Below are 9,849 nucleotides of genomic sequence, written 5' to 3'. Positions count from 1 at the left end.
TCCAGTCAGTTTGCCCTACAAACGAAACTCAGTTTTAGAAAGTATGTGTATTGTCACCATATCAAATACAGTTAAAAGGTTGTGGGTCATGAGAAAAGTCCATTGGCTATGACAGGATTATGTGTGGGCAGGGAAAAAGGCTAATTTTTAACCATGCCTTGACATAAGGTACAGAATTTGCTTTTTGACAGAAGGTAGATGACTCAAAACCCAGTGTTTTTATCTCATGTTTAATGCTGGTATGACTATCTTGATATATGTAGTGCTAGGCATTGCTTCCTAAGAAAATATGATTTGAGACATTACATGATTGGAGAGGGTTGGAGGCTGAATTTAGACTAAAAAGATAGACTTGTTTCTAAAATAAAGGAAAAGAACAACAATCCTATATAAAACTCAACCAGAGAAATGAGTAAGACAGTTTATAGGAAAAGAAATGCAAGTGGCCTTAACCTTATGAAAAGATGCTCAAACTCATTCATAAGAAAATTGAAAAAAGTATATGGAGACCATTTCTCACCTATTTAGATTAGCAGAATCTCAAGTCTGATAACACACTTTGCTGGTAAGGATGTAAGGAAACAAGAAGCTCTCATAGGTTACCTATGGAGGTAAATTTGTAACTGCAAAATTTACATATGCATTTATGCTCTGACTTAGCAATCTGATTAAAGGAATCCATCACCAATGGCAAAAGTGAAAAGACATGCACAAAGCTATTGCAGAGGTAATGGCAAAAATCAGAAAACAACCAAAATGTCCATCAATAGGGACTGGTTAAAAAAATATGGTATGCCCATACATTGGTTACTTATTAGCCGTTTGTTTTTTAACTCAACATACTATTCCATGATGCATTCTTAATTGAGAAAAGCAAACTTGAGAAAACTGTTATTTTGTTTTTTCTGTTTAAGAAGATGGGGCTACATACATCCACAAAAAGTATCTGCCTACAGTTGTTTTTTTTAAAATTGAAGGTTTAATCAGAATTTTAAAAAAATGGTTACCAAGGGAAGTAGATATAGCTCAATTGATTGGTCTCTTGTCTACCATATGGGAGGCCCTGGGTTCGCATCCCAGGGCCTCCTTGTGAAGGTATGCCCGTGGACAGCTGATGGCCCGTGCCCATGGAGAGCTGGCACAGCAAGATGATGCAACAAAGGGAGACAAGCAGACACAGAAGAATGTGCAGTGAATGGACACAGAGAGCAGACAGCAAGCAAGCGGCAAGGGGGGAGGAATAAATAAAATCTTTTTTAAAAATACACATATAAAAGAAAATGTTTACCATAGAAGGAGAGAAGACAATTACAAGCTAGACTTCTTTGAGTATCCCATGTTTTGTCAATTTGACTTTGGAGTCATTTAAATATTTGTACAAAATAATAAATCCTTAAAGAAAGTACATAAATGTATCCAGTTGGTGGCATAACCACACAAAGAGAGCTATTCCAAAGGATATGAAATGCAATAATTTGTACCTCCCTACTAGAGAGTGCCGTAAGGAAGGAAAGAACAGCAAAATTCATCGTCAACTGTCGAGAGTAATCATGTTGTTAGTGTAGTTTTGTTTTTCTGAGATTGTTGTGTGGGATAAGGCAAGCAAATATGTGGTATTCTAACATTTCCTTTGTTGCTTAGGACGAATTGTTGGCTAGAGGAATAGGAGATTTTAAAAATATAGGTGTTTCTTAGGTCTGCCCACTGAAAGCGTCGAGAAGCAATGAGTAAACCAGTGGAGTATACACAGCTAGGTCCCCGAAATACCAATTCCCATTAAAAGGATCTTAAACATCTTGGAGAAAAGGTATCTGATTCTCCCTGGAGGAGGAAATGTGTGGCGTAAACCTGGAACATCTTTTTTCATACTAGATAGCAAGGAAGCTATCAAAGACTATTTAGCAACTCCCATAGCCACTGTCTCCACATCAATGATATAGTTTCTTCTGTTGCTAGCGTCACAATAATTCTATAGTAGAATACCAGTAAGTCCACTCTAATCCATATTTTATTCCTCCATCCTGAGGATCCTGGGATGGTGATGTCCACTTTACCTCTAAATGAGAGGGGGCTTAGATCCCACATGGTTGATGATAGGATTCTCCTGCTTGCAGTTGTAGACGCTCTTGGTCCCCTGGTGTGGGGTTGACCATCCTCACCTCCCTGTTAGCTGACCTGGGTAAGTCTAATGAACCGGAGAGTAGGAGTTGCAACTCTGCTGAGGCTCAGGGCCCAGCTGGCACATAGTCCAGAGATGTCTCCTGGGTATAAACCAACCCCAGTGCCAACCACAGGTTCAGTAAAAGTGACAGAAGAGGCACGTGTAGAGAGGTCACATCTGAGTCCCACTCCATCACACTCAGCACAAATTCCAAAGTAGGGCCCACTGGCAAGGCACGGAACTCCAGAGCCATCTGCCATGACCACAGGACCTGGGTGTCTCCATAGCCCTCAGGAGCACCACTACCTGGTGTTGTATCTACTTTGGCTGTCTCTGGGATCCTGCTGAGATGTGTGTAAGTGCGACCCCTTTGATGACCTCCCAACTCATTTTGAAGTCTCTTAGCCATATAAACGCATTTGTATTTACCATTCCCCCTTTTATTCGAGGTCTTTTTCTGGTTGCATCACCAGCTGGAGCTTGGTAGTAATCCCTCGGGGCATTTTCGGGACTTGGAGCTGACCTGAATGATATTGCAGGGACAGATGCAGGACATTATATGTCCTGCCATAACCCACTGAATAGACTGGGAGAGAGTGTAAACTACAACGTAAACTATAATCCATGCTGTGTAGCAGTGCTCCAAAATGTACTCATCAAATGCAATGAATGTGCCACACTAATGAAAGAAGTTGTTGATGTGGGAGGAGCAGGGGGTGTGGGGAGTGGGGTATATGGGAACCTTTTCTATATATATATATATATTTTAAAAGATTTATTTATTTATTTCTCTCCCCTCATCCCGCCCCCCAGTTGTCTGCTCTCTGTGTCCATTTGCTCTGTGTTCCTTTACGACCACTTCTATCCTTATCAGCGGCACTGGAAATCTGTGTTTCTTTTTGTTCCATCATCTTGTTGTGTCACCTCTCCATGTGTGCGGCACCATTCCTGGGCAGGCTGCACTTTCTTTCGCTCTGGGCAGCTCTCTTTATGGGGCGCACTCCTTGTGCATGGGGCTCCCCTACGCGGGGGACACCCCTGCGTGGCAGGGCACTCCTTGCGCGCATCAGCACTGCGCATGGGTCAGCTCCACACGGGTCACGGAGGCCCGGGGTTTGAAACTCGGACCTCCCATGTGGTAGGTGGACACCCTAACCACTGGGCCAAGTCCACTTCCCTTATGTTTTTTTAATGTAACATTTTGTATGACCTATGTATTTTTTAAAAAATAAAATAAATGGAAACATGCCAAAAATAAAAGACTATTAGTACAGTGATGAAAGGATAAAGGTGTCAATTTGAAAATAGGACAATTTGAACATCAATATAGAAAATAACTGCAATGAACTAAAACATCATATGTGTAAATCCATGACTTCGAAATGATACTAACTAAACAAGCCATGCAAAAACCAAAGCACTAATTGGTCACCATGGATGCTAGTGAACTAACTCATTATTTTGAAAACTGGTAAAGAAAAAAGAATTCCTTATCGCCTGCATTTCCCATACAAACTGAGCCACTGGGTGGGCAAGTCATAGACGAGGGTACTTTCTCTCTTAACAACTAGTGAGTGGACGGAGATGAGCATTGATCACCAACAGCAGCTGCCTTCCCCGGGAGGACACGTCCTTTTGTTATGTGCTTTCTGGCAAGAATACACGTCTACCTATGAAGCAGTTTTGAAAAAAAAATTTTCAGACAATTCTGATCATGCTTCTAATTTACAGGAAACAGGAGAGAGGGTCTTGTTGAATGGCACTAACCGGATGCTGTTGGCACAACTGTTTCTTCATTAAATTTCAGGGCAAAAGAAGTGATGGAAGGAGCACCTATAGATCAAGGAGTATCTGTACCAAGATGTAGTTCTGATTTAGATCTTGCATTAAACTGACCATTTAAAATTTTATTTTAACACTCATGAGACAATTGGTGATTTGAACACTGGTTATTTGACGATATTAAGGAATTGCTGTTAATGTTTTACACATGGTAATGTAATAAAAATGTTTATTTTTAGAAGATTCCTTTTGGAGATACATTAAAATATTTATAATGACATGACGTTTAATATTTGCTTCAAAATAATATGGAGAGAGAGCAGATGGAAATAGACATGAAATAGGATTGTGAGTTGTTAATTACTGAAATTGATTGTATGGCTCAATGCTACATTTTTCTAAAAGAGGTTATTTATGTAAGTGATATGCTCATTGGAAAAAATAAAAATAAGAAAAGACACCCATAATTCTAGCACCTGGGATCGTCACGTTTCTGTGGGTCTCAAATCCTGTTAGTAATCACGCCACAGTCTAACCTTGACTCCTGCTTCCACCCCCCTCCCCCCGCCCCCCGCCCTTATTACAAAACCGTCCGCACGTCATCCAAACACTTGGTAGTGATTCCATACCCGGCTACGCGGCAGGAGAGCCTCGGACTCAAGTCTAGGTTTGGAGTCAAATCTGGTTTCAAATCTAGCTCTGCCCTTCATCAGCGGGATGTTTTGGGGCAATTTTCTTTTTTTCTATTAACTCACTTTTATTTATTTTTTATAGCAGGTTCTAGCTTTTTAAAAATCTTTTTAAAAAAAGATACGTAGATCACACAAAATGTTACCATTAAAAAATATAAGAGGGAAGTGGACTTGGCCCAGTGGTTAGGGCGTCCGCCTACCACATGGGAGGTCCACAGTTCAAACCCCGGGCCTCCGTGACCCGTGTGGAGCTGGCCCATGCGCAGTGCTGATGCGCGCAAGGAGTGCCCTGCCACGCAGGGGTGTCCCACGCATAGGGGAGCCCCATGCGCAAGGAGTGCGCCCCATAAGGAGAGCCGCCCAGCGCGAAAGAAAGTGTTGCCTGCCCAGGAGTGGTGCTGCACACATGGAGAACTGACACACACAGCAAGATGACAGAACAAAAAGAAACACAGATTTCCGGTGCTGTTGATAAGGATAGAAGCGGTCACAGAGGAACACAGCAAATGGACAGAGAGCAGACAACTGCGGGGAGTGGGGGGGAAATGAGAAATAAAAAATAAATCTTAAAAAAAACTTATCAATTCATAATTAAAAAAAAACTTCACAGAAGGAGTGAAGAAATAGTAAAAAAAATATATATATATATTTATGAGATTCCCATATACTCCCACTCCCCTTCTTAATAGTCTGTTTTTTCATCTTGTATTTACCAATTTATAGAGTTTTGAATGAGGGCTAAATAAGGTGAATATTAATATAAGAAATGCTTTACACGCTCTCCGGGACATAATACCCTTGCAATATAACTAGCTGTGTGTTTCATTTAATCGATTTTTAAAATTTAAGGTAAATGAAAGCTAGCTGTGCCTTTTCAACCTTACTGCATGTCCCCTGATGTGTCTGATGGCAGGAGAACATTAGGATCGATTATTCACAGTATTTAGCAACGCAACCCACTTTCTTATTTGAAATGAAAGTTTAATCAGGAGCCCCGGTACCTGCTACAAATAAAAGCGGAGACCCTGGCTGAACACAGGCGGTAGCCCTTTCGTTGTATTACCCGCACTGCCAACGCGGGGCCGTGCAGGCTGAGCAGGAGTGACGCCACATCATTTTTTTTTTAAGATTTATTTTAATTTCTCTTCCGTCCCCCCCCCATTGTTGTGTGTTCTTTTGTGTCAGCAGCACCTGGAATCTGTGTCTTTTTTGTTGTTGCATCATCTTGCTGTGTCAGCTCTCTGTGTGCATGGCCCCACTCCTGGGCAGGCTGCACTTTTTCTCATGCCAGGCAGCTCTCCTTACGGGGCGCACTCCTTGCTCATGGGGCTCCCCTACAAGGGGGACACCCCCGTGTGGCATGGCACTCCTTGCGCGTGGCAGTGCCGCACATGGGCCGGCTCTCCACATGGGTCAGGAGGCCCGGGGTTTGAACCCTGGACGGCCCATGTGGTAGGCGGACGCTCTGTCAGCTGAGCCACGGCCACTTCGCAGCCACAGCATTTTAACAGCTTAGCTATTTGAGCAGTACCTGGGTCATTGTCAGTGTGAACTAACTGAGAAATTGAATGACTGCTGGCTTTCTGTGCAGGTATTTTTCATTTCAGGGGGTGAATTTCCTATTACATTTCAGTATTAATTTAGCAGGCACATTTGTGCACAATAACCATGTGTTACGTGGCAGGCATGGTGCTAGTTGCTACGAAGATAAAAAGTCCTTTGTTCTCAAGGGCTCACAGTCTAGAGGAGATGGCCAGGAAAGTAAATTATTGCAGACAGTATAGTACATTACAGGTATTCACAAACAGTAACATAAGGAAGGGAGTTAGGAAGATGAAAGCACGTAGCGCCGAGGGGAGAAGGCCGCGGGCGCCTCCCCGTGCCTCCCGGAGCCTCCCGCGCCTGCTGCCCTGCTGCTTCCCCGCCGCCGCTCGGGGCCGCCGCTCGCGCCTGCTCGGGGCTGACCTGGGAGGCTGGACGCCCTCGGGCCCGTCCTCCTTCTCCCGGGGCTTGCTGTGTGGCTGGTTCTGTGCGTGTTGCTGCTGTGGCTTTACCTGCACTGCTTCCTGGATGAGCTCATTAAGTGCCTCCCATAAGCCGAGGACCCTCAAGCCAACAGCAGCAGCCCGGAGCTCCCATTCCCACCGCAGGTCCAACGTCCCCCGACCGCTCGGCCTGGCTGTCCTCAAAGTCCTCTTCCACTTAACGTGTCCAAACCGCGCGCTCCGAGTCTGCCCCAGCCCGGACGCCCGCCGCCCGCGCCCTCAGCCTTCTCCTCTCGGTGCCCCCGCGTGCGCAGGCCAGCGCGTTTGGTGTCATCCTTGACCGTCCTCTCTCTCGTTCCATATCTGTCCTTTGAAATTTGTCACCTCCAACTTCAAAACATACGCAGGACTTGGCCGCTTCTCACCACGTGCACGCCTAACCGGTGTCTCTGGCTCCGGCAGTCTTTTCTCAACAGAGAAGCAGAGTGTGATCCTGTCAAAGACAGGCCGAATGGCACCCCTCTGCTGGGTGGCAGGGACTCCGTCCCCCGGCATCTGCCGATGTCTAGAGACATTTCTGAGGATCACACTGGGAAGGAGGGTGTCCCGGCATCAAGTCGGGGAGGTCGCGGGTGCCCCCAAACATCCCACACGGCGCAAGACAGCCACAGATAGTCGCCCAATGTCAGTCCAAGGTCAGAACGGAGAGCCCTCCCTCTCAGGGCTTCCACGGCCTAGAAAGACACACCTTGCCACCACACTGCAGGTTAGATGTGCACCAGCGAGGCAGCTCTGCCCGGCCCCGCTGCTGCTGCTTTAGTTCTGTGGTTTAAATGTTAAGAGGAAATGCAATGCAGTTTACACTTTTTGTTAAAATTCCTACCACGTCCGCCAGGGGGAGGGCTTCACTACTAAATAATAGTCCACAGTTTTCACTCATCCAGCGGCCCTAGGCGTCCCTGGAATAAAACACGCATTCCCGGGGTTGCAACAGAAAGTTTTGTCTTATATCTTAACCCACTCGCAGAAGGAAATTTTCATTTTGCACAATTCCAGTATAAAAATTTTCAACTCACTAACTGATGAACTCAATAAAAGAGAGTTTTAAAATGTAACCTTGTCTTTGGATAGTTTTTGAATTCAGAAGTACCATCCTAAAGAGGCTTGTGTTGAAGCACTCTGTCTTGAATTTTTGTGCCCATTCTTTCCCTCTAAAGCCAGTCTCACTGACATGCCAGGTAAATCCGTTTGATCCCGTCCTCTTCCCCTGTGAGGGAGCTCCTGGTGCACTCACAGGTTCCACAGCGGGATGGAGAATCTCCAGTTCTGAGTCTGAAGCCACCCATCTTCGACTAAGCTACTGTCTCCTGGAGAGGCTGGGCGTGGATGGCGTGCAGTAGGACTGGCTTCCGGGCACGGCGGCGCGGAGTCCTGGGTCACACGCACCTGTCAGCTGTACATGACGGCCCGACGTCTGGGGAACCCCAGGGGCTACTAATGCTTAGGACTTGAATCAGGTTTTGCAGGTATTGGACGACTCCTAAATAATTTCTTTGTAGAATTTGCTCATTTATGCACATTTCACGTGAAGTGGATTTTTCTTTAAGAGAAAAATCCCTTTCATTAGTAATGAAATCTCTTCTTCATTAGCAATGGGAGAGATCTGCTGCGACATTAGGAATTCACGAGGGCCAGGCCACTGGACTTCGACCGAGCACCCGTCTTCCTTGAGCTCAGTTGTCAGTGCGGCTGGGAAAATAGTTCTCCCTTGCCCGTGTAGTGACCAATCGAACTGCCAGCTGCTTCCAGCTAGAACGGGGTTCGTAAAATTTCTTTCTTGGATGTGATGGCTAACTTTGTTTTTGTTTTCATAGTGGATTGCCAGCTTTATTGATGCAACAGTTCAAATGTTTATGTACATCAGACTTCTGAATAATAAATCTGGCATTTTGCAACTCATTTCAAGGTACAGTTAGGGGATTCTCTGAAAAGTAATAAATGAAACTGGAAACAATGATGGGACAGTGTAGGTACCTTGTGGTAGCCTGAGAAACCTAGGGAGTGGCTGAAAGGAAGGGGGGCACTGGAAAAAAGTGTTCAGATAGATATCAACGAAGGCCCAAAGCAGCATATTCACTATACCTGGCTTTTGTTTATACTAAAACAAGTTTATACAAGTCAGATTTAGTCTCGCATCATGGCATAACTACCCTAAAGCGGAGTGCTAGTTTAACATTCTTATTACTTTGTATCATTTTCAAATCGTCTTAAATTACCTACAGCTGCAAGTAGGAGAATTGCATCCCTCACCCATGTGGAATCTCAGCCCCCTCTTGATATAGATATGGAGTGGACATCACCATCCCGAGGTCCACAGGATGGAGGAATAGAGTATGGGTTAGAGTGGACTTACTGGTATTCTACTACGGAACTATTGTGACTAGTAATAGAAGAAAATGTAGCATTGATGTGGAGAAAGTGGCCACGGTAGCTGCTGAGGGTAGGGAGAGGGAAGAAGAGATGTGATGTGGGGACATTTTCAGGACTGGGAGTTGTCCTGGGTGGTGCTGCAGGGACAGATGCTGGACATTGCGTGTCCTGCCAGGGCCCACTGGGTGGACTGGGGGAGAGTGTGGACTACAATGTAAACCACTATCCATGTGGTGCAGCAGTGCTCCAAATGTATTCACCAAATGCAATGGATGCGCCCCAGTGATGAAAGAGGTTGTTGTTATGGGAGGAGTGGGGTAAGGGGGGTGGGGGATATATGGGGACCTCATATTTTTTGAATGGAACATTTAAAAAAAAAAAAAGAAGGGAAAAATTATTTTCAAATATATCTTTTGTTAATAGAAACTGCAAAATTTTTAAAATGGTTATTGGAATTCAGATGCTTCTTTCAGAATCATTTCAAAGCACCCTCAAGAGGAAGGAAAGGCATTTTAAGGAATATTTTCTTTCCTTCACCTTGTGATTTCCTTCGACACAGCAGAGCTGAGCGAACAACCACGAGGCAGGCTCTGACGTCACTGGCTGCTCCCGTGGCTCCCGGGACGGGCCCACAGCCCCTGAGCGTCTGGCAGGGAAGGGCCTGTGAGCTCAGTTATAAATATCGGGGTAGCTGAGGAGAGTGGAGAGAAAGGGGCATCTGCCAGTATTTAGTCTGCCCATTAGGTCACAGCTTATGAGACTTTTGTGATATCCATTATTTTTATTTTTAAAACATAAA

This window comes from Dasypus novemcinctus, chromosome 27 (assembly GCF_030445035.2).
Source record: "Dasypus novemcinctus isolate mDasNov1 chromosome 27, mDasNov1.1.hap2, whole genome shotgun sequence".
NCBI lineage: Eukaryota > Metazoa > Chordata > Mammalia > Cingulata > Dasypodidae > Dasypus > Dasypus novemcinctus.
Note: the sequence above shows the minus strand (reverse complement) of the source record.